This window comes from Dipodomys spectabilis, unplaced genomic scaffold (genome assembly GCF_019054845.1).
Source record: "Dipodomys spectabilis isolate Male_0828 unplaced genomic scaffold, ASM1905484v1 ptg000273l, whole genome shotgun sequence".
NCBI classification, from domain to species: Eukaryota; Metazoa; Chordata; class Mammalia; order Rodentia; family Heteromyidae; genus Dipodomys; species Dipodomys spectabilis.
In genome coordinates this window covers 3636966-3656531 of record NW_024870950.1, presented here as the reverse complement: position 1 = coordinate 3656531, position 19566 = coordinate 3636966, and positions in this window count along the sequence as shown.

Here is a 19566-nt window from a genome sequence, read left to right as displayed (position 1 = left end):
ATAAAAGGCAATGATGCGAATAGATTTGAAAGGCCGAACACTACAATAAAACCCATCTTCTGGGACTTTCTGGAACTCTGAAGGAGGATGGTGGACTGTTATTGTTTAAGTGTGACAGTTTCCTGAGCAGCCACAAGAGAGAACACAAAGGTGTCCGGCAGGAGGTGGGACCAGTACCAACACGCATTTTATGGAAAAATATCCAATCAAGTGTTTGTGAGCTTTTCATGTGGGGGAAAAATGTATCATTCACGTCAAACAAATTCAATGTTTCAGAGTAGGAAAAAACAAAAAAAGAATTTCTCAGAGACTCGAAGTTAGTTTACTCCCAGGTGAGTGTAGTCATTTGCTGTATGCAGTGATTTCTCAAGGTTTGATTCAGGGACCAACAGCATCCGATGGTCACCTGGGAACTTGTTAGAAATGCAAGTTATTTGATTCGTCCCAGACCCACTGATTCAAAAACTCTAATATGGGGCACCTCACAAGTCTACCCATAAATGTACAAATTTAAGAACCGCTAGTTCAATGGATAGTTTTCAAAAGCACAATTTAAATATTCTTATTTAAATCCTTAAATATAATTTTTTGGGCAGTCTTAGGGTTTGGAACCAGGGCTTTATACTTGCTATGTAGGAGTTCTACCACTCGAGTCACACCTCCTTTTTTTGTGCTGGTTCTGGGGCTTGAACCCAGGGCCCGTGTTGTCTTTTAGTGTTTTTTGCTCAAAGCTAACACTCTACCACTTGAGCCACAGCTCCACTTCTGGCTTTTTGGTGGTTAATAGGAGATAAGAGTCTCATGGATTTTCCTGCTAGAGCTGGTTTTGAATCATGATCCTTAGATCTCAGCCTCCTGAGTAGCTGGGATTACAGCCTCTGGTGACTGGCTTTACATTCTCTCTCTCTCTCTCTCTCTCTCTCTCTCTCTCTCTTTCTCTCTCTCTCCCCTTCCCCACTCCCACCTTCCCTCCTCCCTTCTTCCCTCCCTCCCTCCATCTTTCCCTCTCTCCCTCCCTCCCTTTCTCCCTTCCTCCCTCCCTTTCTTTCTTTCTTTCCTTCTTTAAAATTTTTTTTTTTTTTTTTTTTTGTCAGTTGTGGAGCTTGAATTCAGGCTTAGGCGCTGTCTCTGAGCCTCTTTGGGCTCAAGGCTAGCACTCTACCACTTGAGCTACGCACCACTTCCAGTTTTTGAGTGGTTAATTGGAGATAAGAGTCTCACAGGCTTTTCTGCCTGGCTGGCTTTGAACTGTGATCCTCAGATCTCAGCCTCCTGAGTAACTGAGATTACAGGTGTGAGCTTACATTTTCTTGATGAAGTAAGATTCTTTGAAGTAATTCTTCCAGTTGAATAAATAGTCCTTTTCTCCCCCTAAGAATTTTAAATAAGAGCCAAGCGCCATAGGGTTTCACAATACCTTGATAATTCTGCTTATTATCTGCTTATTATTATCATTAAAGCCATCACATTTTATTGAAGAATTTCCATTCTGAAAATGCTAGGTATGTAACTTTCATACTTAAAGAAAACAAGAAAGGTATGTTAGTCTGTTTTTTTTTTCTTTGCTACTATAACATAATACATATGGCTGGGTACTTATAAAGGAGAGTTTATTTAGGCTTACAAACTTAATGAAAATGATAAACTTTTTTTTTTTGGTCATGGGGCCTGAACTCTGGGCCTGGGCGCTGTCCCTCAGCTCTTCAACTCAAGGCTAGCGCTCTACCTCTTGAGCCACAGCGCCACTTCCGGCTTTTTCTGTCTATGTGGTGCTGAGGAATCGAACCCAGGGCCTCATACTTGCAAGGCAAGCACTCTACCACTGAGCCACCTTCCCAGCCCCCGAAAATGATAAACTTTTAGAAGCTCAATAGGCTGCCCTGAAAAGCAAGCATAATCAAATCACTCAAAATCAAAAATGAGGACAATATCGTAATGTTAGCACAAGTAAGGAAATAAACACAGCATGGCGGCTACAGAGAGACAAAGGGAAGTGTGGCTGTAGATTTCTCAGTAGAAACAATGGAAGAGAGTAGATGCAATGCTTTCATAGTACTGAAAGAAAAAAGAAGATCTTGTCAACATAGAATTCTGTCACTAGGGGAAAATACCTTTCTTTCAATAAAGCCAAGGGAAAAGCAGAGTGTAGTGGTGCATGTCTATAGTCCCAGCTACTAGGGAGGTGCAGGTAGGATGATCATGGTTCTGGGCTGGCCTAAGCTAAAGAGCAAGACCCTGTCTGAAGACAACTTAAAAGCATCTGGGCTTGGAGTGTGGCTGAGGTGGTAGACTGAGGATCTGAGACCCTGGGTTCAATCTTCAGTGCTACTAGGGTGGGGGCTGGAGTGTGGCATGGAATGTAGATATTTTCAAATATAGAAAAGCGGACAGAACTCAATACTGGGTAGCAACCTTTTACGCGAACTCTTACACAATTATGTGGAAAAAGGCGGGGGGGGGGGGGGGATCAAGCATAGCCAGTTCATGAGCGCAGGAAAATTGTTCAAAGTAGTTATCAGAAAGATGGAAATGGAACTATCATGAGATTTAATTTTAAAAAAAGACGTGCAATTTAAAAGATCAAAGGTACCAAGTGTGGGCAGAGATGAAGCAATGGAACTTTCATGTTGCTCATTGTTGTAAAAAATGATTTGTGACCACTTCGGAAAACGGTTAAGCATGCATTTACTACATACTGACTCAGGAGAAATTATATTCTATATTCTCCAAAGGACATGTGCAAGAAAATGTTCATAGCTATTTTATTAATAATTGACCCAAACAGGCAAAAAAATCTCTCAAATATCATTCATATTATTCTGAAAATGATAGTAATATAATTATGCATTAGAATGTGTGTGTGTGTGTGTGTGTGTGTGTGTGCACGTCCATTCTGGAGCTTGCACTCGGGACATAGGTGTTACCCTTTAACTTTCTCGCTTAAGGCTGATGTTCTACGACTTGAGCCACACCTCCACTTCTAGCTTCTTGGTGGTCAAATGGAGATCAGAGTCTCATGGACTTTCCTACCCTAGCTGGATTTGAACCACGCACGATCCTCAGATCTCAGCCTCCTGAGTAGCTGGATGCACCGGCGTGAGCCCCTGGTGCCTGACTGCACATTGTTTTCCTAGTGCCCCCGTGTGTGGGCTGGTGCTCTGGGGGTGTTGTGAGGACACTGGGTGTCTCTGGGGTGCTGGGCCGAGCTTGTGTCAGGCAGCAGGGGTGAGGGAGGATGGCGAAAGAAGGGGAGCTCGCACAGCTCTCCCCCAGGCTGGCGAGGCGGTACTCAGCCCAGGCTGCGGTTCCGCGCAGACCCCGCGTTCTTTGCCACCTCCACCATGTCAGGAAGAGTGGGACACACTTCACAGTCGTTTCCGGGCTCCATGGCGACAGGCTCTGCAGCCTGTTCAGGGTCACCCCGAGTCCTGACTGCTCTGCAGGTCATGGTGGCCCTTGTCCTTTGCTCTCGGAAGGCGCTGAGGTGGACAGACTGGGTTCCTATGGCAGTATTTGGGTAGATAACATTTGTGAGTCAAAGCTAAGGCTATGAATAAATACTTGATATCATTCATCCTCCATGATATCATCCATAGTATATGTGTATGTGTGCTATACACACATGCGCACATGACATACATATATGGCACACACACGGACAGATATGCATGGATGCACATACTACGTACAAACACACACAGAACACACTCACATAATAAACAACATACACTATACACATGCACACATGCAATGTGTTCACACATTCCCATGCACAATTCACACACATGTTCACACGTACACGCATACACACCATATATGCATATATTATGTATAACATACACACATCATACATAATGATATGTCATGTATGTGTACATATGATATAATGCTGTGTACATATGATATAATTCTATGTACATATCATATAATGCGTATGTACATATGATGCAACATACAGATACATATAATATACACATGAAATATATGCATATATACATGTCACATATGTCTATATCATGTATATGCATGTATATATTATATATCCATATGTGTATATATGTATGGGTATATATTATATATGGGTATATATGTGTTTATATGTGTATATATTTTATATATGTGCACATATAAAATCATGTATATATGGAGATGTCTGTCTATCTATCTATCTATCTATCTATCTATCTATCTATCTATCTATCTATCTATCTATCTATCTATGATGGTAAAAGCTCTTCTTCATCCGTAGGTCCAGAAATCCAAGTTTACAATGGTGATTAGTGGTATTGTTTTTTTCTTCTTCTCTTTCTTGCTTGGCCAACAGAGAGGAGGTACAGACAAGAAATCCTGGTGCCTTGCTGGAAGTTTCTGTGTAGGAAGGGGTTCTCTCAATGAATTTCTTCTTTATCACAAGCTGCTAGTATATTACTAAGCAGAATGTCCTGAATGAGAACATTCCAGACAACCCCCACGTTTCCTGGGGTCCAGGACAGCAGTCAATTCCTGTGTTGAAATGGGGTACAGCGGAAGCCTCCAGTTTCTCCACACATGGACTGGGGAGAAAAAGGCCCTTTTTCTGTGGGGGACAATTCTCATTTAACCAGTGGTTAGTATTCTTTTCCTTTTTTATATGAACTTGCTTCTCTCTGTCCCTTCTTCTTGACTTCCTTCCTTTCTCTCTACCTCTGATTTTTTTTTTTTTTTTTTTTTTGTGAAAACAGATGAAACAATAGAAATGAACTTCAGTTTAGTATAAAATGTGGTTTTTCAGTAGGGCTTGGGTTCCTTGCATTTTGGCAGTACCAGGATTTGAACTCAGGGCTTGTCCCTTTGCTAGGCAGCCACCCTACCACTTGAGCCACAATGGTCTTGAGAAAGAATCTTAAATGAAGAACTAATTATACACACACACACACACACACACACATCAATATGTGTGTGTGTTTTATTCTTTCATGACCTGTTGGAAAAAGTCAGTTCATAATCAAGATTTTTGCAAGAAAGTATTCTTATGGGACCTAAGAAACTAACTGAGTGGTTTCTGTTGTTTTCTGAATTTAATATGGTCAAATTTCATTTTATTCCAAAAATGCAAAAATGCCCTTTTATCCCACCATGGATTTATTTTTAGGCATCATTAATCTCAACAAAGCTAGAAAAAGAAAGAAAGACAAATCTAGGTGTGTGGTTTTTGTTCATTCTGTGCATATTCATTTTCCTATTTTTATTTTCATATTTCTTCCATGGAATCATATTTTAAAAATTTTCCCAGGAGGGAAAATTAAAAAAAAAAATCCAAAGGAAGAAAAAAAATAGCCATTTTTTTCCAGTGACCCACATGTGAGTAACAATTGGAAAAAACAGAGGACAATGCTAATAATTAGAAAAAATAATGTTGGCAGAAGTGATAGGGCTGTTAGCAGCTTCGTTGTTTTTTCTAAAACTGTCCAAGCTTATTTGGCGAAGCAGAGACTTAGTTATTGTTGAAAATGTTGGCGAGCCTGTAAGAAAAATTGTTTAAGACATATTTGGGCTAATAAAGCATTGAGATGAAAAGAAATCATGTAACAGAAACATTCTCTTTGAGGCCTAATATAGCCCACCTTTGAAGCTCTGGTCTCAGTCCCTCCATCCTATTTTGTTTGTACTGTACTTGAAGAGAAAACGTTTCTTTTCTTTCTTCTTCTTTTTTTTCTTTCTTTTTTTGTGCATGTGAAGAGTGGTTAGATACAGAGACATTTTCCCTTCAGGAAGATTATTTCTGAACTCAAGAACAATTGAAGCATTGTTTCTTCAAAATTTTCTAGAATGTGCTTCAGAAACCCTTCTTGTTTAAGATGCTTGAATTTTGGTCCCATTACTGGTGGACGTGTCCACCTCTCTGTCTCCTGATGGTGAGCAGATCTAGTAGTGCCTAGACCATCCAGAGAGATAGAAGGGGCTGACATTGTTTTGGAGGTTTTCCTTCTTTTAAAGACAGAAGAAAAAGAAGCAAAATGCAGTAAGAGATGTTAGGTCAGACCCTTAACAGGTTTTCATGTTTTGGTTTTCTTTTCCCTGTATTTCATTCTGGTGTCTGTTTTCTCTACCTGCTGATTACAAATGAGTTAGTGTAAGGGGCGTTTTCAGTGGTTCACAGATAGGGCCCCGGATGTTTTCTGTTGACAGTGTGGAAGCATGGCTGGGGGGGGCCGCATGTATAGGAATGGATTGATAGGTATCTAAGTTTTGTGGATTCTTTTCTTTACATTTATGATTCCACCCAGATGTAATTTTTAAAAAAGATTAATGTTCCCCTAGTTCCGACTTTTCTCTTTTCAATAGGAACAAGGAAAATGTGACACCTTTACCATCCACATTCTGCAAGTTCCCTTTGCCTAATTTTATTTGACAGACAGTGATTTTTAATTTATAGAATATGATTATGGAGCTCTGGTTTTAATTTCCTCTATTTACCAAAGGAAACAAAGGTATGTTTTCACATGCTGCAAATCAATTTCCATGGATTTTTTTTTAACATTTCCTTTTTCAGCTGTTCTATATTTCTCTCTTACATGACATGGCTGATCCCCTTGGAGTCGATGTCTGATGTACATATTCATGAACACTCTTGTGTACATATTCATGAGCACACTTATTTACATATTCATGACACCCTTATTTTAACTACTCTTGAAACCTTTCATTCTCAACAATGAGCCTTTTCTTTTTGTTTCTGCTTTATAAAATTAAAGGAAAAAATAGAACTGCCTTATGATTCAGCTATCTTAGCTCAGGAGAGATTTCCGAAAGATTTGAAATAATGATTTTGAGGGGATATCACCATCTTTCCGTTCATTTCAGCATTTATTCACAGTAGCTAAGATAGAAACCACCCCAGGGCCCACTGTAAAAAATGAATGGATGAAGGAAATAAGGCTTATTTTTCCACATACGGTGGAATAGTATTTAGCCTTCAAAAACAGGTGAAGCTTACATCTATGTCAATCTGGATGGACCTAAAAGTCATGTTCAGACAACATGAGGGTTTCTGTGTAATTGAATAGAAACAGAACCATAGATACACCAAATTTCCTCTGCTGCTTTTAAAGTCACTGTTTTTCTCTTAACCTGTGATAGCAGATTGGGACCAAGTGCTTTTCCATTCCTCCCCATTCCCTCCTCCCCTCCCTTCCTCCCTCCCTCCCTCCCTCCTTCCCTCCCTCCCTTCCCCCTCCGCCTCCCTCCCTCCCTCCCTTCCTCCCTTCCTTTCCCTACGGTTTCCTCTGCCCCTCCCCCCATCTCTCTTTTGTGTGCTGCTAGTACTGGTCTTGAATTCAGGGCCTGTGCACTGTCCCTGAGCTTTTTCAAAACCTCAAGGCTAGTGGTGCTCTACCACGTGAGCCACAGCTCCCTGTGGTGTTTAATTGGAGATAAGGCTCTCACAGACTTTCTTGCCAGCACTGGCTTCAAACTGTGATCCTTAGTCTCAGCCTCCTGAGTAGCTAGAATTACAGGCGTGACCCAGCAGTGCCTGGCTTAGCATCTTTTTCTAAATGATGAAGGCAATAAAGTAATATACTCTGTAATGATTCTCAGATATATAAAAGGAAACATTTTTTATGATAATATCAGCAGTGACTGTAGTATATTTTGATGTCTACATAAAACTCATTTGCATATTATATAATAATATTATTTACGGAATGCGCTGAAGGTGGGCGATTCCCTTGTTTTCTCATTCAGACCTAGTGGTGAAAGACCCCCAGTGTTCGGGGTGCCCTTCGATCTGGAGAGACCCTCTCCCAAGGAACAAGGAGACCACTTGTACGGATGCAAACAGCAAGAGGTTTATTCGGGCATGCCCAGGCTCCCAGGTGCACGCGACCTCGAGATCCACAAGGTTCGGGTCGGTGGCTGGGAACCTGTTCGGACACACGGGTACCTGGGGCAACAAAGTCTATTGGGAGACTTGCGCGCCGGGGTACATGAGAGCACCCTCTTTTATGGGCAGCTGGAAGCAGGGTTACAGAAGCGAGATGCATGGTTACAGGGTGTTGATTGGCTAATTTTGAGTCATGTTTAGGGTAGGGATTGGTGAGTCAGGCGAGCGGGTCAGGCGGTGGGACTTTCCACATGCAGTTCAGTTAGCTGACGTGTCTGTACTTGCCCTTTAATTGTTAACTTAGAGACTTTTTGTTCCTCATTCCCGGTTAACGGTTTAACCACAACATTCTGCCTCGCCCTCTTTGGTGGAGGCTTAGTTTCGCGGATGGGGGGGTTGGTCAGCAAGTTCTCTGGGGGACCTAGTGGCAAAACATATACTAGGGTCTTTCAGTGGGAAGTCTGTAGTATATATGTATGAAGATGTTCATTTTATGGATGTGAACATTGAAACTAGTAATTTTCCAGGATGTAAATTTAGTAAGCCTGCCCTTTGCCTTTGCTTAATTTTACAGCATTGTCTTTTTTAATCTTCACTTTGCAATTAACACTGACATAGTACATTCATTGTCTATGTTGCTCTGTAGTCTTTATAACAATGATTTCTAATGACTACATCATGACCATTAAATGAAGGTGCCATAAAAATGAAATTATTCTAGAGCTGAAAATAACAATTGCATTAAAAAACTCAACAGGGTAAGTTTTTAGATATATTTGGGGTGGTATTTTTCATATTTTTTTTACCACTTTCTTATATGTGCCTATGATTAAAATTCATACCAAAAAAGAAAATGGACTTATTTAGCACACTGGGTATGTATTCTCAAGCTGTTTTCCAAAAGATTCTATTGATCTAAAATTTATTAGTAATTCTTGAGCGTGTAGTTTTCCTACATTATCAACAACAATGTAATAGTTTAGCTTTTATGAAATATTTGATGTAGAAACATACTGAAATAATAATTCAGATACTGTGGCTGAGCAAAATGAGTTAAAACTCCTGACCTACTTTTCACCAAAACCTGTTTCCTGAATCAGTAAATATTTGTAGCTTACTTGTATTATTTATTTACTTATATTTGTAACTAATTTGTAATTACTTCTAAGGTAATTCCTATAGTATGAATTTATATATGTTTACCATTGCCAACCAAGTCCGTCCTGTCAATCTGTCTACCCATATCCATCCATCCATCCAATTACTCATTCATCCATTTATATGTCTATTCATATATCCATCCATTCATCCATCTATTTGTCATCTACCATTCATCTGTCTGGTTATCCATCCTTCCCACCATCCAACCAGCCATCCATCTGTTAATCCAATTATAAATCCATCCATATATCCATTCATATATACCCATCCATATATCTAATCATCAATCCATCCATTCAGCCCTTTGTCTATATCATACTTATATGTAATAACATGGTATGCATTATTCTTATTTCATTATACATTTAAGTATTCAAATAATGGATGACATAGTATTATTATTATTATTTTTATTTTTTGGTGACAGTCCTAGGGTTTAAACTCAGGGCCTTGATGATGACCCTGAGCTTTTGTGCCTTAGGCTAGTGCCCTACCACTTGAGCCACAGCTCCACCTTTGGCTTTTTCTTTCGTGGCTAATTGTAGATAAGCTTCTCAAAGACTTTCCTGCCTGGGTTGGCTTCAAACTGCAGTCCTCAGATCTCAGCCTCCTCAGTAGACAGGGTTACAGGAGTAGCCACCGGTGCCTGGAATTGTCACAGTATTTCAGTGCACCACAAAGCTATCTCAGACAAGCTCAGAGTCCCTGTCTGTGCTGTGTGTTCCACTTCCCTTGTAATCACTGTTTATTGGTGTGTGCCGGCCGTAGTGCTGTGCAGGGCTGGTGTCCTAGCTCTTAGGGGTGGAGCTTTTGCAGACGTCTTGTACCAGGGGCATAGGATGGCTTCCGGCCCCTTCCTCAAGAGGATGCGGTGTTTTTCCTTTCCCCAGCCTCAGTGGGCTTCCCTCTGTTCTCTGGAGTTGGCTTTGCCGCCCTTCCCCTTGTAGCCTAGGCCTTCGGGACTTAGGGGAGAAGGCCCCTGTGCTACCTTTGGCCTTTCTGCAGGGCCTGCTACTCTCTTCTGGCCTGCAACCCCTCAGCACACTTCTTGGCTTCCCGCCTGTCCCCTCTCTGTCCTGTGCACCTGGCGGACTCCTGCAAATGCATGCAAATCCCACACCTCTGTGACTTTTAGGGTTTTTTCTGTACACACCAGCTCACAGCAGGCCATTCCCCAGTTTATTAAAAAATCCACCTGGCTTCTTTTCATCCTCTCGTGGGAGGATCTTGTCTTGTTCCGGAAGCAGGTGGTAAGCCACTGCTGGTGCCCTGACTTTCCTTTGATATCTGCACAGGGGGCGGTTCCCCCTCCTCAGCTTTTTGATGTTGGAGAACCATTATCCTTCTGTAGATTATGTTGACCATTAGGGTGGGCGGGCCCCCAGTTCTGTGTATCTTCCATAGAAGCGGGAAGTCTGCCTCTATTCCTGAACAACAATTTCTTTTATGTGAATGGGTGTTTTTTTTTTTTTTTTTTGAGTGTTTTCTAGGTGTTCCAAGTTTTCTTTGCCCCAAATAGTTCCTGAGAAGTCACAGATACCCAAACCTCTGTGCAAATACCCTTAGATTGTGTGTTTGCCTTGCAAAAAATCTGATGGCTCAATATTTGCAGTTTATTTACTTTTTGACGGCTTTTCCTGGTGCTCTTTGATCTAGGCTCTTTTCCTTCTTCCAAATGTTGATCACTCTGTTAATCCTACCCCCTCCCCTCCATCCTTGTCTCTTGTTTTGTTTTGTTTTGGTTCCTTGAGACAGAGTCTTGCGATTCAACCCAGGCTGGTTGAACTCACTATCTTCTCGCCTCTGCCTCCCACAGGCTGGGATTCCAGATGGGTACTACCATGCCCAGCTGTCTCTTTTATGACGAGTTCTAAAAACAAGTTATTTCTTCTGAGTATCTAATGCTACCCGAAGGCCAGTTTGATAGCGTGTTTATAGCTGTAGAAAGTGAATACTTCTCTTATTTTCTCTTCAGTCTCCATTTTGATGGATGCTGTTGCCATATTGGGGGAAGGAGAGAGGGCTCTTCCCGAATATGACCATGTTGGCTTTCAGCCAGCAGATCCATTTGAATTGGGACTGTTCTTGAACTGGTAGCCATTGATTTCTTTTAGGATCCATAGGTTTGAGCAGCTCTAGCTGCCTTCCACCAGATTCCCTGCAGATAGGATCCCTGTCTTGAAAAGTTTGAAAAGTTCCTTAGATGTGTCTAAAACCGGGTCGGTTTCAAAATCTACTTAAACAGTTTTCACAGTTCCACTTTGTAGCAATACTTCATGAAAAATTGGTTTTTGGAGGAGCTAGCAGACGTAGTGTTGTAAGAAAACAGGACCAACAACAACAACAACAACACCTGTTTTGAAAAAGAGACCGCAATCAAAGAAACAAGAAGGAAGGCGAGGACCGTCATGATTGCTGTGGTTTTGGAATTCTATCCGGTGTTTGGTAGAAATAGGATGAGGGGAGGCTTTGGATGGTTTTTGAGTTGAAACTACAGATACGGACGCTCTTTCTGACAAGAGAACAGCGGCTGAGATGTTGGTATGAAGAATAGTGTGATTAGGACGGTCTAGGGAAAAGACTAATAATTTGCATAGCCTTGATGGACACCATGAGCCTCCCAATGAAAAGACCATTGGTTGTGTTTGAGGAGGGGCTGATTTTGGGCTTGTCTGTGAGTGCAGTAGAAAGGCCATGATAGACATAAAGGCTGACACGTGGAGAGTATCAATCGAAGGGAGAGGGCAGCGTCAAGGGTGATGTGTGGAGGTTTTCTATGCGAATGATAAGGGACAAGGCTGCCATTTATAGCAGCTGGCGACACTGAAGAAGAAGCAGCCTTGGGTAAATGATAGAACTAACTTGGTGGGGCTCCCAGCTCCTGGGCCATCTCTCTGTGCAGAGAGAGTCTGCATTCTCTTTTCACTTTCAATAAACGTGCTATAAAATAATTTATATAATTGGCATCAAAATTATTTGAGTGGCTGGTGGCATTCTCAGCTTCTGATAAGGTAAACGAGTCTAAGTTCATTAATGCAAATATTCACTCCAGCAGGCACAGCGAGTTTCTATTTTTCAGCAGTAAAATTCTATACAGGAGATTTTTTTTCCCCTTTCTTTCTCTCTCTTGTTCCATCCAGAATACCCTGTGGATATATTGTGCTAATATTCCAATATATTTGCATATACTATGCCATCATTCACCTCATAATAATTTGCTCGTTCAGAGTTTTCAAAACTTTATACAAATCACTTAAAAACGAGCCATAAAATTAGATGTACTTTCCTCTACAAGGTCCTTCTCATCATTATCCTCTTCTGTTCTTTTGTGAGTTTTGACTTGTTTTAATTTAAATAATGTAATCCTCATGCTGCATCTGCATTTTAAAACAGTGTCAAATTCTAACACATGGGGGGGGGTGGGGGGAGGCACAAATAATAACAGTGTAGACCCTGAAGGGTTTTCCATGAATGGCCTCTTTATCATTCCTCCCTCCCATTCAAAGGATTATATATAGGTATATATATTTAATTTCTTTATTATCGTTAAGTCGTGGTGCAGAGAGGCTGCCCTTTAACAAGGCGCGGATGACAACACATCTTGACCAACGTCTCCCCTTTCCACATTCTCACCCATCCCCCACCAACCCACCCTTCCCTCATTCTTCTCGGTTTTGTTGGCTATATATTGCATTCCTGATTGCATTCTACCCCACCCCTTACAAGTACCCAAGTGCTCATTTTGTTTGACTGACTACCTTTCTAAGGATTACACTACTCGAGTTTCTCCCTTGAATCTACCACATTTCACTGAGTACATCTCTAACCCCTTGCATACTGTCCAAGCTGTTTTCTTGTAGGTTTATGAGCTAATTCTACCTTCTACATAGAAAGGAAAACATGCAACATTTATCTCTGGGCCTGACTTACTCATTTTTTTTAAGTCTTTCCATTTCTTTACAAATGGTAAATATCATTCTAATGGATGAGTAAAATTCTCTTGTGTATATGTATCATGTTTTCTTGATCCATTCATCCATGAGGGTCATGTGGGCTGATCCTATACCTTGGCTATGATGAATAATGCTGCAATGAACATGGATATGCTGGTGTCTTTACTGTATTCTTTTTTTTTTTTTTTTTGAGATCATGAAACTATGGAGGAGAGACATTAGGACTCCCTCAGCACAGGTAGGAATTTCTGAGTCAAGATCCAGAAGCCCAACAAATCAAAGAAAGACTTGATAAATGGGATTGCATCAAATTGAAATGTTTCTGCGTGGCAAAGGACATTGTCAGTACGCTAAAAAAGAAGACCACAGAGCAGGAGAAGATTTTTGCCAGCTATATATCAGACAAGGGTCTAATAATCCAGAATGTACAGAGAGCTTAAAAAAATTAAGCCCTTAAAGAGCCAACAACCCAATTAATAAGTGGGCTAAAGAATTAAAAAGAGACTTCTCTGGAGAGGAAATAGGAATAGCTACTAGACACATGAAGAAATGTTCAACATTTCTGGCCATGAAGGAAATGCAAATCAAAATAACACTGAGATTCTACCTCACCCCAGTGAGGATGGCTATTATCAAGAAAACAACAATAACATGCTGGTGGGGATGTGGCCAAAAGGGAATGCTTCTACATCGCGATGGGAATGTAAACTTGTCACTGGGGTCACTGGGGAAAGCAGTGTGGAGATTCCTCTAAAACAAAAACCAAAAAACAAAAACATTCAAAGGATCTTAATTCTTGCTTTATAAATTAGTTTTGCCTGGCTGATGAAACATACAGCAAGTACTATTTTTTTTTGATGTGAATGCATGTGTGCCCATGTCCTGGGGTCTGAGCTCAGGGCCAACATTCTGTCCTTAGGCTTTTTGGCTGAGGGCTGGTACTTTGCCACTTAAGCCACACCTCTACTTGTGGTTTCTTGGTGGTTAATTGGAGATATAAGTCTCATGGACCTTTCTGCCTTGGTTGGCTTCAAATCTTGATTCTCAGATCTCAGCTTCCTGAGTGCCTAGGATTATAGGTGTGAGCCACTGGTGCCCAGCAGTGTCTAGTTTCTTTTACTCAATATGTGTGTGTATGTGCACACGCGTGCATGTGTGTGTTGTTCCGTTCTGTTGCATTGGATGTAGTAATTTGTTTTTATTAGCTTAACAAATCTTTATTGGCATTTGCATTCTTTCTAATTTTCAGCCACTGAAGTAATGCTGTCACATTTCCATGTGCATCTTTCAGGAGATGTAGGTATATGTTTTGATTGGTTTTCTAGTCAGAGTCAGGATCATTGGAGTCCTAGGGGAAGCACGTATCCATCGTCAGGAGGGAGCAGCTGTTTTCCAAAATGGAAATGGTGAGAGTTCCTGGCGCTCCTCATCTGCTAGTGCTTATTTCTAGTCAGAGTATGTCCAGCCTTTTACTTAGGTGTATTGAGGAATGCACAGTTGTCAGTCGTTATGGAATTAGATTTGGGTTTTCTGGTAATTGATTAATGAGAAGATTATTTCTTCTGCTAGTATATGTTAGTTGTACAAAGCGTTTTCACCATGGTGTTTCACACATGCATACATTATACTCTGATCAGATGACTCCACTCTAGCACGCTCTCTCTTCCCTGTCCCTCTCTTTGTACCTTCTTCATATACAGAAACAATGTATTTTGATACTGTTTATCCTGCTCTTTCCCTCTCTTTATCTTGGTTTTCCCCCAAATAGTTCTACATGGTGTTCTATAAACATATTACATGGCATATGTGTGTCTACGTATGTATATATGTGTGTACATATTTGCATGTGATTTGGGTCTAAATGCCACACGTGAGAAAATGTGGTTTCTGCCCTTCTGAACCTGGCTTATTTTGCTGAATATATTTCTGGATTGTTTTGTTAATACTTTGTATATGATTTTAGATGTATATTCTTTTGCTGGATTTGGAGGATAATTATGCTGATTTCATAAAATGATTGGGGATTTCCTCTATTTTTTCCTCCTCTACTTATTCTATTTCTATTTTTATAATTGGTGTTAGTTAGGTCCTTCCAAAGTGTTTGGGAGGAATCAATTATAAAAATTGTTTTAGTCTAGATTTTTTCTGAAGATTTTTCATTAGAGCTACAATTTAATTATCTAAAGAAACATTATTTCTGCTTGTGTTAGGACTAGTAAGTTATGTTTTACTAGCAATCTCATCATTTTCATCTAAATGTATAACATTTACTGAATAAATTTATACATTTACAGATATAAATCATGTATTTTAATGTATACAGATATAAATCATGTATTTTTAATTCTTGATAGTTTGTTTATTTGGATCTTTTCTTAAAAGTTTCCCCTTGCAGTGAATACTATCCACTTTGTTTAATTTTTATTGCAGAACTTCACTGAGATAGACACTTAGATCATGCGAGTATCAGCATTATTCTTTTCCTAAATGTACTTTAAAGGCTATAAATTTCCATCTTGGCACATCTCAAATGTGTCCCCAGGGATTTAGTATGCATTGTTTGTTGTCTGTCTATACATTTGGTTTTTAAGACATTTTTGTTGCAACATTCGCTTTGACTCAAATATTGAGGGGATTTTGCAGTTATACATTCGTTGTTATTGTTGATTTGTAGCAATCCCAGTTGGTCAGGAAATACCCCTGGGAATTTGTTGAGACTTGCTTTATGGTACAGTGTTGAGATGTTTTTGAACCACACTCCACAGGATGTTGTGAGACGTGTGTTAACCTTTGGTGTCTTGTATGGGTGACAGGTACTGTATTGGAAAATCTCCTACTTTGAACACCTCTGTTCTTACTGATGCCTTCTTGTCCTATTAAATGTCTAGGGCAGTATGTTAAAATCAGATCTTAGGCTTGTATGTATATATGTATGTACATATTTACCTATGATTTAGGTTGACATGCCACATGAGAGAAAATGTGGCTTCTGTCCTTCTGAACCTGGCCTTTTTTTTTTTTTTTTTTCAGGTAAAGGGTAGGTTTACTAATCGTTCAGGCTGGCACCAGGCCATCTTGGTGGAGAAAGGCCTGGGAAAGAGAGCTGGGAGAGCTGGGAAAGAGAGAGAGCTGGGAAAGAGAAGAGAAGGAAAGAGCTGAGAAAGAGCTAGAAAAGAGCAGAGAGAGAGAGAGAGAGAGAGAGAGAGAGAGAGAGAGAGAGTCTGGGCCTGGCCTAGGCCTTATCTAGGGTATGGGTGGAGAAAGGTGTGGCCACATCAAATTCAGATGTGACCTCAGCAGATGCAGATGTGACCTCTTCCAGGTGTGCCAGTTGCCTAGGTAACACAGGTAACTGGGCGGAGACTTTGCTGCGAGGAGGGTGGAGTCTGCTCGCCATCCAAGTGCTTTTCCTCTTGGGCCACACCTCCAGCTCACCTTCTCTTTTTCTTCTTCTTTTTTTTTTTTAATTGCTTTAGATTATTATTATTATTATTTTTTTCAGATAGAGAGTTGTGCTTTGTGCCTGAATTGGCCTCAGAGTGTAAACCTGTCAGTTGCTGGCGTCAGCCATGTGTTCAGCCCTTTGAGATCATTTTATGAGATGCCTGTGTTTTCTGAGGAGTGGATTGTTTATTTACAATGAATGTCTTATTATAGAAAAATGATCTCCTGGCATTGGTTCCACTATTTCTTCTATTGCTATATATCAGTGTTTTTAGTTATGTACCACTAACTTTTTTTTTACTATAAAATTCTCTTAATATTTAAGATACACATCTAATTATTGTACTTTGTTTAATTTTAGTCAGTCTTAAGGCATTGTTTCATACACTTATATTGACTGAATGGTGATTATATTTCAGATTATATTGAATGCTTTACTAATGTTTTTTGAACACAAGTGCTTTTAGCATCCTGCTTGCTTTCATTGGCTTCCTTCTATTTCCCTATGTTCTTGCTCCCTAGTATTCTTTGCACCTCTCAAATTAACTACTCACATTAGAATCACAGCCTGGATTTGGAGAAACCTAAACAAAGACAGTCAGTAGCTATTTTTTCCCATCTCTCTAGGTTTGTTATCTGCTTGGGAATCAGACAGCGTCTGAGGGGAGCACTCACTCTGAAACCTCGAACTCATTTCTCTGCTCTACTTTTCTTCCTGGGTTCTTGATTCTTTTAGTTCCTACTGAATCCTTCAAATAGACTTTTAGCCAAGTACTAGTAGCTGACACCTATAATTCTAGCTACTCAGGAGGCTCACATGTGAGGATGGTGGTTTGAAGCCAGCCTGGAGAGACTGGAGAGATAAGAAAGACTCATCTCCAATTAACCACAAAAAGTGCAAGTGGAGCTGTGGCTGAAATGGAATGCTAGCCTTGAGCAGAAGAGCTCAAAGATAGCCCGGCGCCGGTGGCTCACGCCTGTAATCCTAGCTACTCAGGAGGCTGAGATCTGAGGATCACGGTTCAAAGCCAGCCCAGGCAAGGAAAGTCCGTGAGACTCTTATCTCCAATAAACCACTAGAAAGCCGGAAGTGGCGCTGTGGCTCAAGTGGTAGAGCGCTTGCCTTGAGCTGAAGAGCTGAGGGACAGCGCCCAGGCCCAGAGTTCAAGCCCCATGACCGACAAAAAAAAGAAAAAAAGAAGAGCTCAAAGATAGCACCCAAGCTCCGAGTTCAAGCCCCAAGACTGGCGTACACTCACACAACCCCAAAACAGACTTATAAAAAATGTGTCTGGCTATTAAACTCATCTGAGACTTGGTCTAATCTAACTGGTAGCAGAAATTCCTTTCACAATGGGAATTGAAGAAACTTTCATGAGAGCTAAAGGCAGTTACTACTGCCTTCCATATTATTTGGAAAACAAACAAAAAAAGTAATACCTAATTTTATAGAAATGAAAAACAATCAACCCAGGCTGAAGGCCTTCTTAAACTAGAACTCTTCCAGTAGCACTTGACATGCTTCAGGTATAGTTTCTGTGTTGGAATTTTACAAGAAGGAATGGACTTTTCACATTTGCTATTGTTTTCATTTTCTGGGATTAATTATCTGGCTCATTCCGTTGGGAAAGAGGGAGCAAGTGCAAGCCTTCCCATTGCTTTTCATTTTCTGTCCAGGAAATCTAATTCAAGAGAGGCACAGGGAAGTAGTTTGCATGGAAAGAGGCATTCGGGGGATGAAAAAGTGCTTGTTTGAGGAGCCCATGATTAAGACTCATTTTATAGATTAATAGAGACATCACCAGTCTCTGGGGTTAGCAAGTCAACAATTTCATGAAAATTAAATTTACATAAAAATCTGGGGGAAAATGAATAACATTTCAGTCTTGGCTGGTGGCAGGTCACAAAGCCATGTCCCCACTGAATTTGGAACTCTGCTTTATGGTGACATTTACTGCGACCTATGTCCCCGCTTGGAGTTTATTGACTTGGTCAAGGCTTCTCCTCAAAGCCATTGGCGTCTCTGTAGTTTTTAGTTGCATTTATTCAGAGACCTGTGCCTGTAAGCTGATTTGCAATTACGACATGACTTGTCATTTGGGGAAGGTTTGCTTACTGAAGGGTGACACATTCTAGCTGATGAATTAGGGTCTGTATTAGAGAATCGGGTACAGAATAGTTCACAATCTGAGATACACACACACACGCACACACACACACACCCGAGATTTGTCTTGAGTTGGCCTGAATTGTCTAAGGCCATGACAAGTAGAGGGTCCATTTCTTTGCATGAGCAAAGGAAAGGGGGAGGAGCTGAGGCAGGATGGGGGAGCGAAGTGGAGGAGTATGGAGAAGGGGAACATATGGAGAAGGCGTGGTAAGGGGACACCGGAGCGCCTGGCAGATCTCTGGCAGGCGCCCACCTGTCAATAACTCCTTTGCTCTGGTGAGGAAGGAGAGAATGCATTGCCAGCTCCTTTTCTTCTGTCTCCCCATTGCTCTCTGGGGTTGGGAGAGGTTGAGCAATTTGTTACAAATGCGTGGCGAATTTCATTAAGCATTCAGAACTGCTGTTAAGATCACCAGAGATCTACAAAACAGAAACGCACCAGAGAGGTGGAATTTGTCAGAAATGCAAAGTTGTGCTGGTTAATTTGGGCTTTATGATTTTTTTGTTTCCTTTTTGGTTCCTGAGCAGAACATGATTTTATTGAAATAATGACAGTTACATGTTTTATTAATGTGCTTTCTAGACAAGCTTTATAACATGATCTCATCATAAAATCCTGGAAGGTAATGGATTTATCATTCAATGAGTTAATGCCGCAGAAAGTGCTTTGTAGTCTAGAAAGTTCTAAACAAATATTAGTGGTAAGCACAATCCACGTGACATTTTGACTTATGGATTTTTTCGATGTTAAATAAACTTTTGGAACGGTTTTAAGCCTGCAGAAAAATTGTGAAACTCTACAGTTGGTACATAACCCATACTTGCTTTTCTAACGGTAGCGTTGGTAGGCTGTGATTATTAAAGTAATAATAGATAGATTAGCAGTCGATAAGATTATTTAAAGTTCGTATGTTATGCGGGCACCTTTGTCTTCGTCTACGATCTTTTTCTTGCTCCAGGATAACATGGCGGAG